The 25323-nt window shown below is 41.2% G+C and overlaps 1 long non-coding RNA gene across 1 annotated transcript in view; it reads left to right on the top strand.

The window, feature by feature from the left end:
- Window positions 1-25323, top strand: part of LOC309613422 — a 156440-nt gene that overhangs the window by 120810 nt on the left and 10307 nt on the right. Inside the window, exon 5 of the long non-coding RNA XR_014235716.1 lies at window positions 20419-20560. This is a non-coding gene — a long non-coding RNA (uncharacterized lncRNA). The remainder of the gene's footprint in view (window positions 1-20418; window positions 20561-25323) is intronic.

Below are 25323 nucleotides of genomic sequence, written 5' to 3' on the forward strand. Positions count from 1 at the left end.
CAGAAACGAGGACCCAACACAGCCATAAATAAATAAATAATTTAAAAAAAAATCTTATAATTACATTCGTGAGTTGTAAGTGGTTTTCCTCTCTCTTCCTTTCTCAGTGTACGCGTTTCAATTTGTTTCCTTGTCCCTCACTCCTTTTCTGTCATCTGCACACACCCGGGCCCATGATAGTGAACCATACACTCAGACTAATTATAAGGCTGTGACTCCATCCAAGGGCTTGCATGCTGCTGCTGTTTCCATCAGTGACTCAAGCAGAGCTCCAGGGCTTTAAAACTCATTAGCGTCTTGTTGGAAGTTTGGCCCGGCAATCAGGATCTCATTGTTCTGGATGCCGTACACATGTTTGCTCTAGAGAAAAACAACTTCAGAATCGCTTGCTCTCTTTCACTGATCACTGCTGATATGTCTTTTAGGTCTGGAGTTACCACGTATAGGTAACTTTGAAAAATGTCCTAGCAGCTGAGAATGAGAATGACTTAAATTTACAGGATAAATCTTGAAAAGGGAGCTCTTCGCGCCAAGAAATTATCTTGCATTTACCCAAATTGACTATTTTATTTACAACCCAATACAAGATTTCTGGGAACTGAATCAGTTACCACAGAAGAAAATGTAGACATGCAGTGCTTAAGCCTTGGAAATTATACACGCTGTTGCTGTTGTCAGGGACAGAGGTACCAACATTTAATGAGCATCTTAGTTATATAACCATTATTTAATCCTCACAACAACCCTGCAGGTAAGTATTATTAGTCCCATTTTACAGATGAGAGAAGTGGAGCCCAGCAAGATTAAGTAAGTTGCTTCAGACCTCACAGCTAGGAAGTGGGATTCAGGCTCAGATGTGTGTGACTTCAAAGCCATTGCTGTTCACTGCACTGTATCTAGAGGGTAAAAAATTACAACAGTTGGTCTAAACAAGCTATTCACATTGGGGTGGAAGGGAGGGTCTGGTAAGTGATAAAACTGCTGCAGGGAATGATGATGGGAAATTAGAAGGTGTCCCAGGTAAACAAAGAGCATTGGGAAGCTTTGGTTGTAATCTCAGGGCAGGGGGTGGAGGGAAGAGTCCAGTCCAAGGTGGTGGGAAGGCCCGATAAGAGCAAGGCAGGGTGTTGGGGTCCTCCGCGGGTGATGGAGACCTGCTCCTCAGACCAAAGATAATAACATTGGAATTGAGATTATGTAAGAGGTGCTAAGAGATGGCTAGTTGGAGGCCAAATTACCAAGAAGGTTGGCAGTGGCTACGGGGGATTCAAAGAACTCTAAGACCCACGGTTCCTATCCTCAAGGAACTCACAATGCGATGGGGTGAAAATATGTGTGCACTTTACACAGCAAAAACTTACAACGTAAGGCCATGTGAGCGAAGTGTCAAGACTGGCAAACTTGGTGTGTTTCCTCCCTCTCTCTCACCCATTTGTTCCAAAGATAGCGAGCAGCACTTAACAGTGCAAACAGGCCCTTCCTGACCTACCTCCTTGCCTTCCTCCCCAAGCTCCCTCTCACCATCCCTCCCCTCTGTATCACAGCTGCAGTGAACCCCTCTGTCTCTGTTTGCCATCTTGGCACATGCCAGCCCCCGTCTGGAACACTCTTTGCCTGCCTACTACCAGTCCCCAGGTCCTAGCACAGTCCTCATTCCCAGGAAGCCTCCCCTGATTCTTACCTTGTCAGCTGGGGTCCTTGTCCACCATGACAGTCTTTGCTCTCAGCTATAACTGTAAACTCTGTAAGGGTTGGGACCAGCTTTATTTTGTTCACTGTGGTATTCTCACACATGGCACAACAACTAGCACAGAGTTGGCACTCAATAAATATTTGTTGAATGAATGAATGAATCGTTCCATGGTCACTCAGTGTCTAGTATAATGCTGGGAACTATTCAAAGAGCTAGGCATTATTCTAAGATGTTTACATGTATTAACTCCTTTAATCCTTACTACCACCCAGTGAGATGGGTGGTATTATCCCCATTTTACAGATGAGAAATGAAGGTGCAGAACCTAGGCAGTCTGGAACCAGAAACCTTACTCTTATCCCCTACACTATACTGCCCCAAGGTTAGTCCCAGGAATGAATATATTGGAACATGTGGGAATTACTGTGTTATTTTCCTGGAGTCATATCTCTTGAAATTACAGGATATATGAATTTTTTATTGGTTTAGGCCTTGAATGGGGTTTTTCATGTAAACTCTGCCATAAGAAGCTCTGACGCTGATAAAGTCATGGACCAGTATCATCAGTGTCACTTTTATTCTTTTTTTTATTATTTTTTTAACATTTTTATTGGAGTATAATTGCTTTACAATAGTGTGTTAGTTTCTGCTTTATAACAAAGTGAATCAGCTATACATATACATATATCCCCATATCTCCTCCCTCTTGCGTCTCCCTCCCACCCTCCCTATCCCACCCCTCTAGGTGGTCACAAAGCACCGAGCTGATCTCCCTGTGCTATGCAGCTGCTTCCCACTAGCTAGCTATTTTACATTTGGTAGTGTATATATGTCCATGCCACTCTTTCACTTCGTCCCAGCTTACCCTTCCGCCTCCCTGTGTCCTCAAGTCCATTCTCTACGTCTGCGTCTTTATTCCTGTCCTGTACCTAGGTTCTTCAGAGCCATTTATATTTTCTTTCTTTTTTTTTTAGATTCCATATATAAGTGTTAGCATACAGTATTTGTTTTTCTCTTTCTGACTCACTTCACTCTGTATGACAGACTCTACTTCCATCTACCTCACTACAAATAACTCAATTTTGTTTCTTTTTATGGCTGAGTAATATTCCATTGTATATATGTGCCACATCTTCTTTATCCATTCATCTGTCAGTGGACACTAAGGTTGCTTCCATGCCCTGGTTATTGTAAATAGAGATGCAATGAACATTGTGGTACATGACTCTTTTGAATTATGGTTTTCTCAGGGTATATGCCCAGTAGTGGGATTGCTGGGTTGTATGGTAGCTCTATTTTTAGTTTTTTAAGGAACCTCCATACTGTTCTCCATAGTGGCTGTATCAATTTACATTCCCACCCACAGTGCAAGAGGGTTCCCTTTTCTCCACATCCTCTCCAGCATTTATTGTTTGTAGATTTTTTGATGATGGCCATTCTGACTGGTGTGGGGTGATACCTCATTGTAATTTTGATTTGCATTTCTCTAATGATTAGTGGTGTTGAGCATTCTTTCATGTGTTTGTTGGCAATCTGTACATCTTCTCTGGAGAAATGTCTGTTTAGGTCTTCTGCCCATATTGGATTGGGTTGTTTGTTTTTTTGATATTGAGCTGCATGAGCTGCTTGTATATTTTGGAGATTGATCCTTTGTCAGTTGCTTCATTTGCAAATATTTTCTCCCATTCTGAGGGCTGTCTTTTTGTCTTGTTTATGGTTTCCTTACTGTTCAAAAGCTTTTAAGTTTCATTAGGTCCCATTTGTTTATTTTTGTTTTTATTTCCATTACTCTAGGAGGTGGGTCAAAAAGAATCTTGCTGTGATTTATGTCATGGAGTGTTCTGCCTATGTTTTCCTCTAAGAGTTTTATAGTGTCTGGCCCTACATTTAGGTCTTTAATCCATTTTGAGTTTATTTTTGTATATGGTGTTAGGGAGTGTTCTAATTTCATTCTTTTACATGTAGCTGTCCAGTTTTCCCAGCACCACTTATTGAAGAGGATGTCTTTTCTCCATTGTATATTCTTGCCTCCTTTATCAAAAATAAGGTGACCATAGGTGTGTGGGTTTATCTCTGGGCTTTCTATCCTGTTCCATTGATCTATATTTCTGTTTTTGTGCCAGTACTATACTGTCTTGATTACTGTAGCTTTGTAGTATAGTCTGAAGTCAGGGAGCCTCATTCCTCCAGCCCATTTTTCTTTCTATTCGGGGTCTTTTGTGTTTCTATACAAATTGTGAAATTTTTTGTTCTAGTTCTGTGAAGAATGCCCTTGGTAGTTTGATAGGGATTGCATTGAATCTGTAGATCGCTTTGGGTAGTATAGTCATTTTTCACAATGTTGATTCTTCCAGTTCAAAAACATGGTATATCTCCATCTCTTTGTATCATCTTTAATTTCTTTCATAAGTGTCTTATAGTTTTCTGCATACAGGTCTTTTGTCTCCTTAGGTAGGTTTATCCCTAGGTATTTTGTTCTTTTGTTGCAATGATAAGTGGTAGTGTTTCCTTCATTTCTCTTTCAGATTTTTCATCATTAGTGTATAAGGATGCAAGAAATTTCTGTGCATTAATTTTGTATCCTGCTACTTTACCAGATTCATTGATTAGCTCTAGTAGTTTTCTGGCAGAGTGTTTAGGATTCTCTATGTATAATATCATGTCATCTGCAAACAGTGACAGCTATATTTCTTCTTTTCCTATTTGGATTCTTTTTATTTCTCTTCCTTCTCTGATTGTTCTGGCTAAAACTCCCAAAACTATGTCGAATAATAGTGGTGAGAGTGGGCAACCTTGTCTTGTTCCTGATCTTAGTGGAAATGGTTTCAGTTTTTCACCATTGAGAACGATGTTGGCTGTGGGTTTGTCATATATGACCTTTATTATGTTGGAGTAAGTTCCCTCTTTGCATACTTTCTGGAGGGTTTTTTTTTATCATAAATGGGGGTTGAATTTTGTCAAAAGATTTTTCTGCATCTATTGAGATGATCATAATTTTTTATCCTTCAATTTGTTAATATGGTGTATCACATTGATTGATTTGCGTATATTGAAGAATTCTTGCATTCCTGGGATAAACCCCACTTGATCATGGTGTATGATCCTTTTAATGTGCTGTTGGATTCTGTTTGCTAGTATTTTGTTGAGGATTTTTGCGTCTATGTTCATCAGTGATATTGGTCTGTAGTTTTCTTTCTTTGTGACATCTTTCTCTGGTTTTGGTATCAGGGTGATGGTGGCCTCATAGAATGAGTTTGGGAGTATTCCTCCCTCTGCTATATTTTGGAAGAGTTTGAGAAGGATAGGTGTTAGCTCTTCTCTAAATGTTTGATAGCAGTCGCCTGTGAAGCCATCTGGTCCTGGGCTTTTGTTTGTTGCAAGATTTTTAATCACAGTTTCAATTTCAGTGCTTGTGATTGGTCTATTTATATTTTCTACTTCTTCCTGGTTCAGTCTCGAAATGTTGTGCTTTTCTGAGAATTTGTCCATTTCTTCCAGGTTGTCCATTTTATTGGTATGTAGTTGTTTATAGTAATCTCACATGATCCTTTGTATTTCTGCAGTGTCAGTTGTTACTTCTCTTTTTTCATTTCTAATTCTATTGATCTGAGTCTTCTCCCTTTTTTTCTTGATGAGTATGGCTAATGGTTTATCAATTTTGGTTATCTTCTCAAAGAATCAGCTTTTAGTTCTATTGACCTTTGCTATTGTTTCCTTCATTTCTTTTTCATTTATTTCTGATCTGATCTTTATGATTTCTTTCCTTCTGCTAACTTTTGGGGTTTTTTTGCTCTTCTTTCTCTAATTGCTTTAGGTGTAAGGTTAGGTTGTTTATTTGAGATGTTTCTTGCTTTTTGAGGTAGGATTGTATTGCTATAACTTCCCTCTTAGAACTGCTTTTGCTGCATCCCATAGGTTTCGGGTCATCGTGTTTTCATTGTCATTTGTTTCTAGGTATTTTTTGATTTCCTCTTTGATTTCTTCCGTGAGCTCTTGGTTATTAAGTAGTGTATTGTTTAGCCTCCATTTGTTTGTATTTTTTACAGATTTTTTCCTCTAATTGATATCTAGTCTCATAGCGTTGTGGTCAGAAAAGATACTTGATATGGTTTCAATTTTCTTAAATTTACCAAGGCTTGATTTGTGACCCAAATATGATCTATCCTGGAGAATGTTCCATGAGCACTTGAGAAGAAAGTGTATTCTGTTGTTTTTGGATGGAATGTCCTATAAATATCAATTAAGTCCATCTTGTTTAATGGATCATTTAAAGCTTAACTATTTCTTTTCCCATATTAGGGAAGTTTTCAACTATAATCTCTTCAAATATTTTCTCAGTCTCTTTCTTTTTCTCTTCTTCCTCTGGGACCCCTGTAATTGGAATGTTGGTGCGTTTAATGTTGTCCCAGAGGTCTCTGAGACAGTCCTCAATTCTTTTCATTCTTTTTTCTTTATCCTGCTCTGCAGTAGGTATTTCCACTATTTTATCTTGCAGGTCACTTATCCGTTCTTCTCCCTCAGTTATTCTGCTGTTGGTTCCTTCTAGAGAATTTTTAACTTCATTTATTGTGTTGTTCATCATTGTTTGTTTGCTCTTTAGTTCTTCTTGGTCCTTGTTAAATGTTTCTTGTATTTTCTCCATTCTATTTCCAAGATTTTGGATCATCTTTACTATCATTATTCTGAATTCTTTTTCAGGTAGACTGCCTATTTCCTCTTCATTTGTTCGGTCTGGTGGGTTTTTATCTTGCTCCTTCATCTGCTGTGTGTTTCTCTGTCTTCTCATTTTGCTTAACTTACTGTGTTTGGGGTCTCCTTTTAGCAGGCTGCAGGTTCGTAGTTCCTGTTGTTTTTGGTGTCTGCTCCCAGTGGCTAAGGTTGGTTCAGTGGGTTGTGTAGGCTTCCTGGTGGAGGGGAGTAGTGCCTGTGTTCTGGTGGATGAGGCTGGATCTTGTCTTTCTGGTGGGCAGGACCATGTCTGGTGGTGTGTTTTGGGGTGTCTGTGACCTTACGATTTTAGGCAGCCTCCATGCTAATGGGTGGGGCTGTGTTCCTGTCTTGCTAATTGTTTGGCATAAGGTGTCCAGCAGTGCAGCTTGCTGGTCGTTGAGTGGAGCTGGGTCTTAGCACTGAGATGGAGATCCCTGGGAGAGCTTTTGCTGTTTGATATTATGTGGAGCCGGGAGGTCTCTGGTGGACCAATGTCCCGAACTAGGCTCTCCCACCTCAGAGGCACAGGCCTGACACCTGGTTGGAGCACTAAGACCCTGTCAGCTACACAGCTCAGAAGAAAAGGGAGAAAAGAAAAAATAAAAAAAGAAAGAAAATAAATCATAAAATAAATAGTTATTAAAATAAAAAATTAAAAATATATTATTAAAATTAAAAAATAAAAATGTAATTTAAAAAAGATTTAAAAATAAAATAAAAAATAATTATTAAAATTTTTTTAAAATTAAAAAGTAATGAAAAAGGAACACAAAAAAAAAAAGAAAGAAGAGAGCAACCAAACCAAAAAACAAATCCACCAATGATAACAAGTGCTTAAAACTATACAAAAACAAACAAACAAACAAAAATGGACAGCCAGAACCCTAGGACAAATGGTAAAAGTAAAGCTATACAGACAAAATCACACAAAGAAGCATACACATACACAATCACAAAAAGAGAAAAAGGAAAAATATATGTATATTGTTGCTCCCAACGTCCACCACCTCCATTCTGGGATGATTCATTGTCTATTCAGGTATTCCACAGATGCCGGTACATCAAGTTGTTTGTGGAGCTTTAATCCGCTGCTTCTGAGGCTGCTGGGAGAGATTTCCCCTTCTCTTCTCTGTTCGCACAGCTCCTGGGGTTCAGCTTTGGATTTGGCCCTGCCTCTGCGTGTAGGCCACCTGAGGGTGTCTGTTCTTCACCCAGACAGGATGGGGTTAATGTAGCAGCTGTTTCAGGGGCTTTGGCTCACTGAAGCCGGGGGTGGGAGGGGTACGGATGCGGGGCGAGCCTGCGGCGAGAGGCCAGCGTGACGTTGCACCAGCCTGAGGCACGCAGTGCGTTCTCCCGGGGAAGTTGTCCCCGGATCACGGGAGCCTGGCCGTGGCAGGCCGCACAGGCTACCAGGAGGGGCGGTGTGACGAGTGACCTGTGCTCGCACACAGGCTTCTTGGTGGCGGCAGCAGCATCCTTAGCATCTCATGCCCGTCTCTGGGGTCCGCGCTGATAGCTGAGGCTCGCGCCCATCTCTGGAGCTCGTTTAGGCTGTGCTCTGAATCCCCTCTCCTCGCGCACCCCAAAACAATGGTCTCTTGCCTCAGGCAGGTCCAGACTTTTTCCCAGACTCCCTCATGGCTAGCCGTCGCGCACTAGCCCCCTTCAGGCTGTGTTCACACAGCCAACCCCAGTCCTCTCCCTGCGATCCGACCTAAGCCCGAGCCTCAGCTCCCAGCCCTGCCCGCCCCAGTGGGTGAGCAGACAAGCCTCTCGGGCTGGTGAGTGCTGCTCGGCACCGAGCCTCTGTGCGGGAGTCTCTCCGCTTTGCCCTCCGCACCCCTGTGGCTGCGCTCTCCTCCGTGGCTCCGAAGCTTCCCCCCTCTGCCCCCCGCAGTCTCCGCCCACGAAGGGCTTCCTAGTGTGTGGAAACCTTTCCTCCTTCACAGATCCCTCCCACTGGTGCAGGTCCCGTCCCTATTCTTTTGTCTCTCTTTTTTCTTTTCTCTTTTGCCCTACCCAGGTACGGGGGGAGTTTCTTGCCTTTTGGGAAGTCTGAGGTCTTCTGCCAGCGTTCAGTAGGTGTTCTGTAGGAGTTGTTCCACATGTAGATGTATTTCTGATGTATTTGTGGGGAGGAAGGTGATCTCCACGTCTTATTCCTCCGCCGTCTTGAAGGTCTCTCCCTGTGTCACTTTTAAATAGGAAGGGCAACCAGAGGGACTTCCAGAAATATAAGGGAGTTTCAAGGAGGCTGAGATCCTCTCTCTGAAAGATCAATGAAGAGGCCGCATCTGACTGTGAGTGTGTAGGTTAACTAGTTGGAAGCATTGCTACTAAATATCACTTATAAGTAACATCTGCTTTAATTCACATCCTTTCAGAAAGTAACAACATATTAGCAAGCTCTGGTAATTGAGCCCCTAACACCTGCAGGTGAGAAAACACAGATGGAATCACTGAACTAACAGGAGATTTTTACATGGGAACTGGGCAAAGTAGAAAGGAGGGGTTAAAATAACACGGCTCTTCCCAGCTATCATGTTGATGATTGCTGAAGAAAAAAACATCCCCCGAAAAGGTACTGAGGCTGCCTCTAGATCTAACACTTCACTGCTTGCTTGATGCCATGTCAATAACAGGAGCTTTGCCCGCGGGGCCCATACTGAATTGTATTCCTTAACCATGTGTGCTGCTTGGCTCTTTTGTTATGTTGAGCCACCAAAGCCTACCGAGCAGCCCCTGGGTGCCAGGCACTGAGCAAGTCCAGTAGATGCTGTTGGCACCCCACTCATATCCCTTGGCACTCACCTCCATGTTCTGAAGGTTGCTTATAGCAAGCACCTAGGACTCTGTCTGAGGGCTTTTTAAGGTCCCAGTAGCATGTTTGATCTGGGAGGAGACCAAGCCAGAAATGCTGGAGAGCTCATGCCCCCAGGAGCAGCCCTCAACCAACAACAGATGGGAAGTTGGTGGATAAATGCCCCAGCTTCCCCACCCCTTAGTGGGACAACACTGGGACATATTCTACACTGTCCCTGAAGTTCTCCAGAGGGATTGGTATCTTGCTTGATAACGCCCTTCTTATTAGCTTCTTTCCCTCTGCTGTTTCCCCTCCCCAATACCCTCCGAGTGTTCTCTGGGACTATTTCCCAAATAAACTACTTGTACTTGAATTCTTGTCTGAGAGTCTCCTGCTGGGGAAATCCAAACTAAGAAGCTAGGCCCTGGGCATATAGAAGTAATCAAGACAGTGTCTGCCTTCAAGAGGTTCACAGGCTAGAAGATGAGAAAAACCCAATAAATCAGTGATACAAAAGTACACAAAATGCACACCTAGGGGGTTATGGGATGTAGAGAAGAATCACAGAAGACTCACAGGAGTGTGGAGGGCTTGGTGTGGCGCAATCAGAGAGAGCTTGCAGGAGGAGGGCAAGCTGTGTTAATTGCTTGCTTCAGTGATAAGTATCATGCTGTACCCAGTTTCATATTTGTAGAATAAGTGATCTTTAAAATGACGTTTGTGTATCAGAAACAGTTACAGAAACACCACAAAACGGAATTTTCTCTAAGCCAGGGTCTTAGATCCCTAATGGTTTGTATTCTGAGAAAATACTTCTATAACGTATGTGTGTTGGTTTGTATCATTCCTGTGCACGTGGGTTCCTGTATGCACATCCCCCCATGGGCAGTGTGGCCTGCAGTCAGGGTGGGCAAGCACCCTGGCATTCCTGCTCTGAAAGCCTTTGGTACGTGTACCTTTCCCAGAGCGCTGTCAGGATTTATTTGTTTCTCTTTTGCTCCCTGATGCCCACCACGTGTCCTTGGTGATGGTCCCCATTATTTTCCTGTGCTGACATGAAAACAATTCGTCATCGTATACTTTTTTGTGCCTACCTTTTCAAAGGTTGCCTCTGAACTCTAAGCTCCATGAAGGCAGGGAGCTTTCTGTTTTGTTCACCGATGTATACCCAGTACAACACAGTGCCTGCCACATAATGGGTGTCAGTCAATGTGTTGAATGAATGGATTGTTGGATTACATGACTAGGAGCTCCTTACAGAGAAAGTCAAGGCCTTATGAATCGTATCACAGCATTGGGCCCAGCATCTGGTAAACACCATTAGAAGTTCATTAAACAAATTATTTTTTAAAAGCTCAGCGTTAAAGAATAGCCTCTAATAGTGACAGAAGGGAATTAGAAAAGAATGTTTAGTACCCTTTATATTTCTCTTTTCTTGGTTGCCACTTTCCCTCAAATAGAAAATCATTTCCATAATTGCAAGTGGTCATCAATCACAATGCTTCTACGTCAATCACCCGTCCTACTTCTCGGTTGTCTTGGGCAGCTCCCAGAAGTTCTTTCAGTTGCATCTCAGAGGCTCAGAAGATGGCTAGGACTGAAAGCCAAGTTCATGTTGAATAAAGCAGCCACTGCCAGTGTAATTACGCAAATGAGAGCCTGGCTAGACTGCCAAGGGTTAGCTTCTCGATTCCTCTCACAAGTCCAGTTTTGACAGGTGGTCAGGTTACTTTCAAAAAGGAGATAATCTTTCTTCAAAGTGAGTTGCTAAATATCCAAAAGAGAAGCCATACAAGAAAGCTAGTTCCCAGGACCTGTGAAAGCAGCATGCTTGCATCCATACCAGCTGTAACTTGGGTCCTCTCTTGGCAGGACTTCCATCAGAGTAGAAGCTTTCTGAGGAGATGCTTTAATCTCCCATAAGAAGCTCTGTGTTGCTGGAGGATCACAAACCTTGGTCACAAGCTGGAAGATCGTTTATTCCAAATCCTGGCCTCCCAGCTGATCCTTAAGTAAACTCTCTAAGAATAGTCCTGGCTTTATGATAAGGACTTTTGACATTTGGTTTTAAGCCTGTCCCGATGGTAAGAAACAATGATAACACCAACAATAATAATGATGACTATTTATTGAGCTGTATGTGTATTACCTCATTTAATTCACAAAACATCCACAGGAGGTAAGTACTATTATTATTCACATTTTACAGGTGAGGAAACTGCTGCTTAAAAAGATTAAGTAATTTGTCCAAGACCACGTAGCTAGTAAGTGGTAGAGCTAGGACTTAAAACCAGACACTTGTTTCCAGAACCTTCAGCTCTTGGGCCCACAATCAGGACATGAAAGAGCAAAATCCTCTGGAAGACTAGAAAGCCATACCCTTTTGCAATTTGAGTCTCTAAAATATGTAGCTTCACACAGGGGCTTCTTTGTTGCTTCACAACAGATCTTATATGGCAGATGAAGGATGTAACACTGAAAGGGAAGATGAGCAAGTAAAATCTCAACTTCTTATTGTTTGTGAGGAAATCCATTGATGTATTTATTTTATAACCTGATGGTAGATAAATGTGACAACCATGCAGAGCAGAAACTAGAAGTCCAATCTATTCACCTCCTTACAATAGGTTACTCTTAGGGCTGCAAGTGGCAAAACCAATACCCCAGAATGTCTACCAGGGTCAGAATGTGAGTACCTCTTCTCCTTTCTTATTTTAGTCATATTAGGCTAGATTGTGCAACAATAATGAATAAACTTCAAATTCAGTGGCTTAAAACAATAAAGGTTCATTTCTTACCCCTGCTGCCTGTTCTTAGCAGTCCTTCTGCTTCTGATTGTCTCACACAAAGATCTGGGCTGATGAAGCCTCCCACACCTGGAATGTTGATGGTTGCTATCTATGTAGGAGAAGAAAACTTGGCAAATCGCTCACTAGCTCTTACAGGTTCCTGCCTGCAAGTGACACCTGTCACTTTTACTCACAATTCATTTTTTAAGGCAAATCACGTAGACCCAGTTAACTTCAAGTGAGTGGGGAATATGCTTAGAATGAGAAGAAATTGAAATATTGGTAAATAGCATTAATGACTCTAAAATAAAATCCTTCAATCATACTCAAATATGCTTAACCAAGAACAGATAAAATTGTTAACTTAAGAAAACAGATCTTGATTATTTCAAGCAGGTAATCATGTAATCCACCATAACATTTCCTTTGGCCACTGTTTGTCTATTGGTCAGTCTCTCCCACATAGCCCTGAGCTTTTGAGGGCAGTGAGGGGTCTTATTTATCTTTGATTACTTAGTGTCCAGTACAGTGTTAATAGCACGTGCATTAGTCACCTTGGGCTGCAATAACAAAATACCATAGACTGGGTGACTTAAACAACAGAAATTAATTTTCTCACAGTTCTGGAGGCTAGAAGTAAGATTAAGGTGCTGGCATGGTTGGTTTCTGGTGAGAGCTCTCTTCCTGGTTTGCAGATAGCTGTCTTCTCATTCTGTCCTCCAATGTCCTTTCCTTGATCCATGCACATGGAGGAGAGAGAGGGACAGAGAGAACTCTCTGGTGTCTCTTCTTAAAAGGATACTAATCCTATCGGATCAAGGCCCCATCCTTATGACCTCATTTAACCTTAATTACTTCCTTACTCCAAATACAGCTGCACAGGGGTTAGGCCTTCAATATATGAATTTTAGGGGGACACAAACTTTCAATTTATAACAGCATGGTAGGCTTCAATGTTTCTTGAATGAGTGGATGGATGAATGAATGAATGAATGATTCCAGCTAACCAATAGTCTTCCTTTAGTGCCCATCCCCGGAGCGCATGCCACGTTTTCCCATCTTCCTCTCCCCATTTTCCACTCTCTTGCACTCTTTCTTCCATTGTGAGGCCCATTCATCTTTCAATACCCAACTAGAATATTGCTGCCCTGAGGAAACCCTTTCTGATCTACATACCCTCCTGTACCTTCCCAAGCCTAACTAGTTATTTCCTCTTCTCTTCTTCTGGACCACTTGATACCTCCCTTGGTTAGTGTACTGATCACATATAATTATAACTTTTTACACAGTAGACTACCTCACACACTGGTCTGTGAGCTCCTACAGAGCAGGGACTAGGAAGTGGGAAGTGCCTGGCACTGGCTATAGGGCCTGATTCATGTAAGTGCTCAGAATGTGTTGGTCAAATAAATACATGGATGAATGTGTCTTCTGAACTATCTGCCTTTTTTATGTTAGCCTTCTACTGTGAGTGTGTGTGTGTGTGTGTACCCCTATGTTTGATATGCAGTTTACCCACGAGACTAGGGCAGTCAGTAACTGCAGGAGGATTGGAACACCCGTCATGCTTGTCATTAAAACACATTCAAACACATACAATGGAGGCAGCCGGTCTTGTGGTCTCATCTTTGCTTGATTCAGTCTCAGTTAAGATGCCCATCTGGCACCTGCAGGCTTGAGGCCGTCTCTTCAGAATCTGAGCAGTCGTCCAGGATGGCAGGGAACACACCTTTTTACCACTGTATCCCCAGAGCCCAGCATGAAGCATGGCACATAGAGAGCATTTACTAAAGGTTTGTTGAATGACTGAATTATGCCACCAAGGCCCTAGAAAGGCAGGTCAAAGAGCATCATTTTAAGAGATTTCAGACTTTAAAGAGGAAAAGATTTTGGCATCATTGAAGCCTTGACTTAGAAGACACTCATGTCAGATATGCTTGGCTGGATCTCAAACTGTGCTATTCCCAAACCTTTGAGGAGACATGACTATTTCTCCTACTCACGAAGATCTCGGGAATAGAGAGTCCCCAGTATTTCAGCCTGCAGTAGCATCGCTGACGTGAACACAGGCTACGGTCTCTTTGAGGGCAAGGCCCGAATCTTTCCTCTTTGTATCTCTAGCAGAATGGCTTACAGTTCTGTCTGTCGAATGCATGGTTGGCTGTGGAGACCGTGTGGCCTTAGCTTTGTCCAGAAGGTTCCAGGGACAGAGTAACTCCCTATCAAAGTAGAACCTCAGTAAATACACGTGGCAAGGAATGAAACTGTGGGTTATGTGCAAATATAAAGCATGTGAGCAGGCATGCCTGTTCTTTGTGGGAAGCAGGAGCCGGGAAGGAGGCAAGGCAGCCATCCTATGGTTTTTCCTATCGGCCTCTGCCATCAAGTCTAGTTACCCGAGGCCGCGCGCTGGGTCTGCGCCGTCCTGGCAGGCGCGGAGCGGAGGGTGAGCCCGATGGCCTCTTCAGCCTATTTAGCAGGCTCTGAGATGTGTAAGCACATTATCTGCAAGGCTGGTAAAGAGCGCTTGGGGAGGATTTGTGGGTCTGTGGGAAGGACAAAGAAAAATGTTTCCTAATAAATTATTCACCGTCTCATAATCCCTTTTGGGCAGATTGTTGCTATGTTTGCCCCGCGCTGCTCGGCGCCTCTTCCCTCCGCATCCAGAAGCGCAGTTTCTCACCTCCAGAGAGCAGCAGAGATCTCGGGCAGGCTGCTGCGGCTAATGGTGGCAATTAATAACTTGTCATAATCCCGAGGATGAAAGCGAAGGCGCCCCATCAGCAGGCGGGTCATGGCGCTGCTCGCCAGCAAATGAGGTGCAGGTGTGGCCTCCGCTCCGCGCTGCGCTGACAGCCGGCGCGCGATGCCAGCCCCGGACCCGCCAGCCGCTGGCTGCTCTCGGGACGCGAACGGCTCCCCGCCCCGTTCACCCCGCTGCGGAGAAATCCCCGGAACGTATCAATAAATCAGAGCATTCAACACAGAACCTTCCAAACCCTTAATTGCACGCTGAACACTGTTAACTCTGCCAGGCTCAACTCGCCTGGGTTTTTGACCCCCTCCGCAGACTTGCTAAGAATTGCACACCTCAAACCCCCTCCACGCAGGTTGTCCCCTTCCTCCCACTCCGTTATTATCCTCGCTGTCTACCCCGTGCAAACACTGCAACCTTTAAAAGTGAACGTGGTAAATAAACAGCCTGATCTAGTGGGGTCTCGGTTCCCCCAGTGGAGCTGGAGCACACGAAATCCTTGCTAGGGTTTTAGGAAACCACAAAACACAGAATCACTTATTTCCCGACAGATCCAGCCCGGTTGCCTTTTCTCTTGTTTCCATTCCTGTGGGTCAGTTCTGCTTGAAATGAACCAAGTTTACAAATCTCTTCTGGTTTGTACACTCCTATTATGCATACGAGGTGATGCATTTGTAACTGTCACACAAGTCAGGGTGATACAGCACTCTCATCTGACCCTATTCATTTAAATGGGTGCGTCTTGATGACATTGATTCATGTTATAAGTTATATCCATGCATTATAATCTTTATGTGTCACCCTACTGGTTATTTCTACTACAATGCAAAGGGGGCGGGGGGTGGTTGGAGATACAGCAAATGATGGTGAGTAGGATTTGAGAGTGCTTTGAACAATATGAAGTCCATATAAACTCCAAATCTTTCTAGATAAGTTTATTATGTGTCCCTATCGTGAGAGAAGGAAATTTACATGCAGAACAGTCCTGGGAGAGGTGTCTTTTGCTGTAAATAGTCTGCTAACTTATTAATATTTGGAGAATGTGTGCTTCAAATGCATGTCACACCAAACTAAAGGGGTAAGTAAACATGATTATGCATGCATGTAAGTCTTTATCAAGGTGGCGTTAATAATGTTTTAAAGCAGAACTATTTCTCATGAAAATAGCTGCTCTTAATAACCTCTGTCTCTTCATTGTGCTTCTTACTGAAACATAAATCACTAATATGTTTTCAGCAGCAAAGTACTCTCTTTTTCCATTGTATTCACAGATTTAGTGGCATTTCAAATAGATAAACACAAGCAACATCTATCAACACTACAAAAAGGGCACCTTAATCAAAGCTCCAGGTCCCCGGTCTCAGCATCTCCATTTACCTTGAGATAAATCCATTGGTGTGACCACCACTGCACCAGGTGACAAATCACCCCAGCCGGCCGAGCAGCGCAAGGGCTTATTGGCCTTCCTTTAAGTGGTCTTACACTTCAATGAAAAGGATGGGGCTTGTCAAGCAGGACCAGATTAAAGTTAGACAAAAAGAAATGATCTGTTATTAGAAAACTCCGATTGAGAATCAGAAAACAGGAAAGAAATATGAATAAAAATTTCCAGGGGGAAGACCATCTGATCCCAACAGAAATTAACTCCCATTATGGGCATGAGGTAATAGATGGCCTGCAGTTGGAGCTAATGGGGATTTCAGATTAAGGAGGTGTGGGGTGCAGCCAGGGATGTTAGCAGCTGCCCTATGCATTCAAGTGCAAAGTTCAGGAATGGCCTGGGCTCCTGTCTTCCTGGGCTAGATTGTGATGGTCAGGTGAAGCAAGGAAATTACAACCTCTTGGAAGTGAGTGCTCACTCATGATTGCCTGGGTACTTCCCAGAAGGTTAACCCTGGCAGGAACCTCAGGGGCAGGTTGATTTCCCCATGTCTGAGACAAGGGGAAACCGAAGGCTTAATGTGACTTGCCCAAAGTCATACAGCTAAGAGCAGGGCTGAAGGTAGAAGTGAGATGACCTGTCTGCTTCCAATTCACTGGGACTCCATTATTTGGCCTAATTTTGGGAGATGACCTTGTTCTGACTCTGGATTAAAGAATCCTGGTTATCCTCCCAGTTAACAGGAAAGAGAAAACAGAATGGGGTCCCCATAGTCAGTGAGCCTTCTTATTGTAGTCTTGGATTAAAGACTGATGCTTCTTATACTGGTAACAGTAGCTAAGGCTTTCCGGTTCTTACTAGTGCCAGGCACTGTCTATGCATTATCTCGTTTTATCCACAGATAGCTACCACCATCATCATCCCCATTTTACAGATGAAGATACGGAGACCTACAGAACGTAAGCAACTTGCCCAAGGTTGAATAATAAATGGAGGAGTTTGTTTTGAATTAAGTAGCCTGGCTTGAGATTTCGTGCTCATAACCACTATGCAAGACTTCTAGGCAAGACTTACATTTCTTGTAAGGAAAGCTTGTGCAAACAAATAAAATTTAATAAACAAAATGTATGGGATAACATATACACAAAAAGGGTGAAAACTTGGGTGTGAAGGAAAAGGCATGAGATTCCACTGTCTAGGTCCCTGACATAAATAAATAAAATACCTTCTGATTTTCCCCCAGACCTTCAGATTCTCCTCTGAGAAAAGGATTAAAAAATTAGGCTACCAAGGGACTGATGACCAAGTTTATTATTTTTTAAAAATGTATAAGCTATAGGGACTTCCTGGTGGTCCAGTGGTTAAGACTTCGCCTTCCAATGCAGGGGGTGTGGGTTCGATCCCTGGTTGGGGAGCTGGGATTCCCACATGCCTCGTGACCAAAAAACCAAAACGTAAAACAGAAGCAACGTTGTAACAAATTCAATAAAGACTTTAAAAAATTGGTCTACATCAAAAAAATCTTTAAAAAAATGTATAAGCTATAGGAAGATATATTACATAAGTATTCATACAGAAGGTAGTTCAAAATAATAGTGTATTTGGAAGCCAGCAGTCCTGGGTTCAGATCCCAACTCTGTCATTTCTAGCTCAAGTGGTTTCTTTTCTCTTTTTCATTTTAGTTGTCTTCTATAATCTGAATCTTGAGCGAGTTATATAACCACTCCATGCCTCAGTTTCCTCATTTGTTAAACAAAGATATAGTGTCGAACTCACAGAGTAGTTGTGCAGGTTAAACGAGATGATGGATGCCAAGAGCTCTGCAGAATTCCTCTGGAAGGGTAAACACGTGGCAGCAGGCTATGCTGCCAGTCTGTCGGAGAGCTGAGAGTCGCGCTCTGCTCATTTCTTGTCCAGCATCACAGGAAGGTGCTGACCTCAGAGGTACTGAATGAACCGTGGCCTTGCCCACACTCTGCCCAGCATCCAATGAATGCATAAAACTGCAGTGAAGCTTCTGGATATTGAGCCTCTACAAAGATATTGAATATTTGGAAATTGCTTAATTTTTCAGTTCCTTATTTCAGGCCTCATGACAGGTGGGTACAGGCAGGGATTCTCAAAGGTGAAAGAAGGTAAGATATCTAGATCACTAGAGAGAAGGAAATGGTAAACACACAGCAAAGGAAATTAAAAAAGGAATCCCAATCCCTATATTTGAGAAAGCCAGGCCAGCTGGATTTGTCCATCCAGTGAGTTAATAGGTCCATTGGATCTAGCAGTACAATAAGATGCCACAAGTATCAATAAAGTCTGTTGCATTTCTTGGGGCTAAATCTGGGAAAACAAGTTTAAAGGTACCAAGCTGGTCATCATTACATTTGATTTGTAAGTATGTCTTATTATGATAACATTTATGGGGGCCATTGTGTCAAGAGCTTGTTTTCTTTAATTATTTACACAAAGAATCAAGCTAGGTAAAGGAATGCTTTATATTCATTCTAATCTCAGAAATTTGAAGCTAATAATATCAGGGGAAGTACTATTTGCCAATTACTAGTGCCTGCATTCATCAATACAACAGCAAGGGCATATTCTCTGTGTATAACTGTGTAATTCAATCCAGTTTAATAGGAAAAATAAAATGTCTATATCAAACATTTCTAATGTCTAAAATGGTCCAAGCATGTACTATGTTTCATTTTTATTTAAAGGCACTAGAATGTGCAAGGCAACTGTGATAGATAATTACAGGCACAGCTACTGATATATTTTTCATTTGTGTCTGTGTCTGAATACCTCCTGCCTTCTTGATAAACTTCAATTAATATGCCTTCAAGTATTCTCAATGTAATTTTCTGATTAAACACATATACCAGACTCACCACCAACTCATTAATTTCACATAGATTGAATGTTAGTGTTTGTATGCCGTTAAATGTGAGAAGCAGGACATCCAATAATCATTTTGCATTTAATATGAACAGAGATATTTTTTTGATTCAGTCCAAACCAAATCCCTAGGACATGAACAAGGTGGTGACTGAATTCTGTGGCTTCAGAATTTGCACATTTAATGGGAAACAATTTCAAAGCCTCTGCTGGTCATTGGAAAGGCTGTTCCATTCTGCTTTTTCCACAGAGCAAAATCTTTTTGAGAACAATGCTTATTATTGATAGGTTTAAAGCACCTCAGGTGCTTGCCCATTGTGTGTATTGCTGTCACTCTGTCTTCTGAGCAGTGGGGAAGCAGTGATGGATAACATAGAGAATAATACATGATTCTTGATTGAATGCAAAGCTATAATTCAGTCTTGGGGTTCTGCTGACGTCACAGTGCGTGAGACTACAGCTCAAAGAGGTTTTTTTCTTTTTTTTTTTTTAAAAACCAGGCAATCCTTGTACTCAGGTATGGAGCCAGTGGATCAAGACACGAACTCCAGTCCTCCTTGAGTGGTTTTTAAGGAGAAAAATCTCTTGGGGGTGTGATCTTCTAGGTCGAGGTCTTCTGGGCCCTCAGGTGGGCAACAAGAGAAACTAGCACAGAGCCTGCTGCTGGCTCCTATCCAGTTCGCTCCTTACTTTGTTTTGTGACATGTGAATGAAAACTCTTTCATAAAAGTAGTACTTTATTTTATTCATTTTTGCTGTTGTTGGTTATCCATTTTATTTTATTTTTTTTCAGTCTGTTCTCATTAGTTATCTATTTTATATATAGTAGTGTATATATGTCAATCCCAATCTCCCAATCCATCCCACCCACCCTCCCCCCTTGGTATCCGGACGTTTGTTCTCTACGTCTGTGTCTATATTTCTGCTTTACAAATAAGTTCATCTATACCATTTTTCTAGATTCCACATATGTGCATTAATATACGATATTTGTTTTTCTCTTTCTGACTTACTTCACTCCTTCAAGATGTCTTCTAATCGAGGGTTTCCAAAATTTTCCAGTGAGAAGTATTGTCTGAGAGCCCTTCCCAAGACTCTCACCCCTGGGGATTCAGATTCAGTGGGTTTAGGATGCGGCTTGAGAATATGTGTATTTAACACGTAGTCCAAGCTGATTCATTAACAGAGTTTGCAAACATCTTCATCAGTCTCTCTTGGGTGTCTTGCCTCAGAATTTCTTCTGCACTTGCAAGCTGCTTTACACAATTTAGCAATCAGTATAGTATTAGTTGATGTTGCCCCCAGTTAAATGAGAATATTTTTGCAAAGGATTTAACACATAAACACTTAGTATGTCTCAATAAATGAAAAATTCTCCCCTTCTTCTTTTAGTTGCCTCATCTATCAGAAATGTGTCCTCCCAACCTCAGTGTTAACAACCGAAGAGTGAAGATCAGGCTGTGTATTTCCTCTGCAGGCTCTGAAGCATTAAAGTATTCGAAAGTGATGCATTAATTGATTGATGCTATCAAAGGTAGGATGAGACTGGCAGATCCTTTTCTGTTCATGCTTCTTTTTAATATCTAGAGCTATCATACTTCCAAGGGTTATCAGGGAGTGAGTCTCTTTTCAGGATTAGTTTACTGAGGCCAGACTTCCCATGATCCCTTGAACCTTGCACAAATTAATAATAATAATTAATAAGAAGAAGAAGAAGGAGAAGCAGCACCAACAACAGCAACATTTTTGTAGCACTTAACATGTACCGGGCACTCAGTGTTTTAAGCATTGTAACTCATTTAATCCTCCCAATTTTATTTTTTTAATTTTTTTTATTTTTGGCTGCGTTGGGTCTTCATTGCTGTGCGCAGGCCTTCTCTAGTTGCGGTGGCTTCTCTTGTTGCAGAGCATGGGCTTTAGGCGTGCGGGCTTCAGTAGTTGTGGCTTGCGGGCTCTAGAGCGCAGGCTCAGTAGTTGTGGCTCACGGGCTTAGTTGCTCCGCGGCATGTGGGATGTTCCTGGACCAGGGATCGAACCTGTGTCCCCTGCGTTGGCAGGCGAATTCTTAACCACTGTGCTACCAGGGAAGTTCCAATCCTCCCAATATTCTTATAAGGCAGGTTCTATTATTATCATTTCGATTTTATCAATGAAGAAACTGAGACACAAAGTTTAAAAATTTGCCTAAGGACAATAAGTAGCAAGGCTAGCATTTGAACCCACATAATGTGGCTCCACAGTGCCTTTAACTAATATTCTATACTGCCTTTACTAGGAACGTGGTTAGTCACTCATAGAGTCCTAGAACTATTATAGCACATTGGACATAATCTAATCTAAATTAATTTTACAAATAAAAAGACTGAGGACCAAAGAAGGGAATTGATTGATAGAATGTAACCCCACTAGATTCTCTCTCTAATCTCTGATCCTAACTTTACCCTCCTATGTGTGATTACAGCAGAGTTCGGAACATCTCTGCTGGAGCTGGTCCTGCCTAGTGCAGGCCTCCTTTTCTTAAAGCTGCACAGATTCTGGATACCAGCAAAAAATATAAACATAAAGCTGGGCTTGCAAGAAAGAAAGGGGTGTCCCAATGCCAGTTACAAAGAGATGGCTGTCGTGGGATACAGGCTGGAGTTGGAGTTGCTGTTACTGTGTAATAGATAATATAGACACAAGATCAAAAAGGTACAAAAAAGTATTCAGTAAACTCTAAGGCTTTTTTCTACCCTTGAGTCCCAGAGGCAAACCAGGATTTTATACACTCTGAGACATAGTCTATGTCAATGCAACCATATACATTTATAAATTCTTTTGTTGTTGTTGTTTACACAAATGATGGCATATTATACAGATTATTCGGTGTGCTTCTTCACTATGCAATGTATCCTGGAGATAGTTCCATATCAGTACCTATAGAGCTGCCTTATTCCTTTTACGGTTATATAATATTCTACTTTATGGGTGTATCAAAATTTATATAAGCAGTTTCCTATCAGAGGAAAGTTGTTTGCATGTATGTCATTTGCATGTATGTTTTTGTGGCTGTATCCAAGGGGTAAATTTCCAGAAGGAGAATTCCCAGGTCAAAGAATAAATTTAAAATTTTGATCAATAAAGACTGTATTAATTCACATTCCCTTCAACAAACTTTGAAAGTGATTGTTTCCCCATATCCTTAAAAAGCCAATATTTTATCCAAATTTTTGTCTTTTGTCAATCTTGTTAGTTTTCACTTGTATTTCTTTTATTATGATGAGATTGAGTACATTTTCATATGTTTAAGAGCCATTTTCCCCTTTCTTTAAACTGTTTGTATCATTTGCCCATTTTTACTATTGTTGAAGCATTTTATGTATTAAGGAAATTAGCAGTTTGATTACAATACATAAGGTAAGAATGTTTTCCCAGTTGATTTGCTTTTTGACTTTAAGGTAGTTTTTTCTACAAAGAATTTTGTTTAAAGTTTTTATGAGTTTAAATGTATCAAAGTTTTCTTTTATTACTTCTGAATTTTATGTCATACTTAGAGAATCTTCCCCATTGCAAAATTGCATAAAAACAAATTCTCTCAGGTTTCCTCCACAACATTTATGAATCATTATGAAACAATCTTCGATCCATCTGGAATTTATTTTAGTGCAAGATGTACAATGGATCAAACTCACTTTTTAAAACCAGTTGTCACAACACCATTTGTTAAATTATCTGGAACCCATGTATATTACTCTACTAATGATGTACGCATAAACTGGAAAAATGGTGACCACTAAGAGTTGTTCCTAATTAGGTAAATTTTGAAAGAGAGAAAGAGGGAGGTGGAGCAGGGAATAAGAGACAGAGAGAGAAAGAGGGCAATATTTGGCCAGGAGTCCAAATTTAGAATGGAGAGTTGGAAAAAAGATACAGTAGGCTTGCAATGAATTGATTAAGATTGACTCCATGCAGGATAGCTCCTCTTCCTTTTTTAAAAATCAGAATCTACATTCTGGAGATAATTCTGCTTTTCTGAGGAAAATAAAAGGGGGAAAATTATTTGATAGGTCTGGGATGGCATAATATTTTTATATATTAGCTGAAATTTTCTTTTTTCATATATTAACTGTATTTTTTGTTTTCAGCAGTTTCTTTATTTCCTGAGGTATCATTCCCACATTCAGCTAGATTGTGAATTAAGGTGGGCTGCAGAAGAAAAAACAATTTTTAAAATTATGCTTAAATAAACATACCATAAAATGTACCTTTCTGACCATATTTTTTTGAATTACATTTCATTTTTATTTTATTATTTTTAACATCTTTACTGGAGTATAGTTGTTTACAATGTTGTGTCAGTTTCTGCTGTATAACAAAGTGAATCAGCTATATGTATACATTTATCCCCATATCCCCTTCCTCTTGCGTCTCCCTCCCACCCTCCCTATCCCACCCCTCTAGGTGGTCACAAAGCACCGAGCTGATCTCCCTGTGCTATGCAGCTGCTTCCCACTAGCTATCTATTTTACATTTGGTAGTGTATATATGTCCATGCCACTCTCTCACTTTGTCCCAGCTTACCCTTCCCCCTCCCCATATCCTCAAGTCCATTCTCTACGTCTGCGTCTTTATTCCTGTCCTGGCCCTAGGCTCTTCAAAACCAATTTTTTTTTTTTCTTAAGATTCCATATATATGTGTGAGTGTACGGTATTTGTTTTTCTCTTTCTAACTAACTTCACTCTGTATGATAGTCTCTAGGTCCATCCACCTCACTACAAATGACTCAATTTCGTTTCTTTTTATGGCTGAGCAATATACCATTGTATATATGTGCCACATCTTCTTTATCCATTCATCTGTCGATGGGCACTTAGGTTGCTTCCATATCCTGGCCATTTTAAATAAGGCTGCAATGAACATTGTAGTACATGAGTATTTGTGAATTATGGTTTTCTCAGGGTATATACCCAGTAGTGGGATTGCTGGGTCGTAAGGTAGTTCTATTTTTCGTTTTTTAAGGAACCTCCATACTGTTCTCCATAGTGGCTGTATCAATTTACATTCCCACCAACAGTGTAAGAGGTTTCCCTTTTCTCCACACCCTCTCCAGCATTTATTGTTTGTAGCTTTTTTGATGATGGCCATTCTGACTGGTGTGAGGTATTACCTCATTGTAGTTTCAAGTTGCATTTCTCTAATGATTAGTGATGTTGAGCATCCTTTCATGTGTTTGTTGGCAATCTGTATATCATCTCTGGAGAAATGTCTGTTTAGGTCTTCTGCCCATTTTGGATTGGTTTGTTTGTTTTTTTGATATTGCGCTGTATGAGCTGCTTATATACTTTAGAGATTAATCCTTTGTCAGTTGGTCCGTTTGCAAATATTTTTTCCCATTCTGAGAGTTGTCTTTTCGTCTTGTTTATGGTTTCCTTTGCTGTGCAAAAGCTTTTAAGTTTCATTAGGCCCCATTTGTTTATTTTTGTTTTTATTTCCATTCTCTAGGAGGTGGGTCAAAAAGGATCTTGCTGTGATTTATGTCATAGAGTGTTCTGCCTATGTTTTCCTCTAAGAGTTTGATAGTGTCTGGCCTTACATTTAGGTCTTTAATCCATTTTGAGTTTATTTTTGTGTATGGTGTTAGGGAGTATTCTAATTTCATTCTTTTATGTGTACCTGTGCAGTTTTCCCAGCACCACTTATTGAAGAGGCTGTCTTTTCTCCATTGTATATTCTTGCCTCCTTTATCAAAGGTAAGGTGACCATAGGTGCGTGGGTTTATCTCTGGGCTTTCTATCCTGATCCATTGATCTATATTTCTGTTTTTGTGCCAATACTATACTGTCTTGATTACTGTAGCTTTGTAGTATAGTCTGAAGTCAGGGAGCCTGATTCCTCCACCTCTGTTTTTCTTTCTCAAGATTGCTTTGGCTATTTGGGATCTTTTGTGTTTCCATACAAATTGTGCAATTTTTTGTTCTAGTTCTGTGAAAAATGCCATTGGTATTTTGATAGGGATTGCATTGAATCTGTAGATTGCTTTGGGTAGTATTGTCATTTTTGCAATGTTGATTCTTCCAGTCAAAGAACATGTATATCTCTCCATCTGTTTGTATCATCTTTCATTTCTTTCATCAGTGTCTTATAGCTTTCTGCATACAGGTCTTTTGTCTCCTTAGGTAGGTTTATCCCTAACTATTTTATTCTTTTTGTGGCAATGGTTAATGGGAGTTTCCTTAATTTCTCTTTCAGATTTTTTATTGTTACTGTATAGGAATGCAAGAGATTTCTGTGCATTAATTTTGTATCCTGATACTTTA

The sequence above is a fragment of the Balaenoptera borealis genome (genome assembly GCF_965194805.1).
Source record: "Balaenoptera borealis genome assembly, chromosome: 1".
NCBI lineage: Eukaryota > Metazoa > Chordata > Mammalia > Artiodactyla > Balaenopteridae > Balaenoptera > Balaenoptera borealis.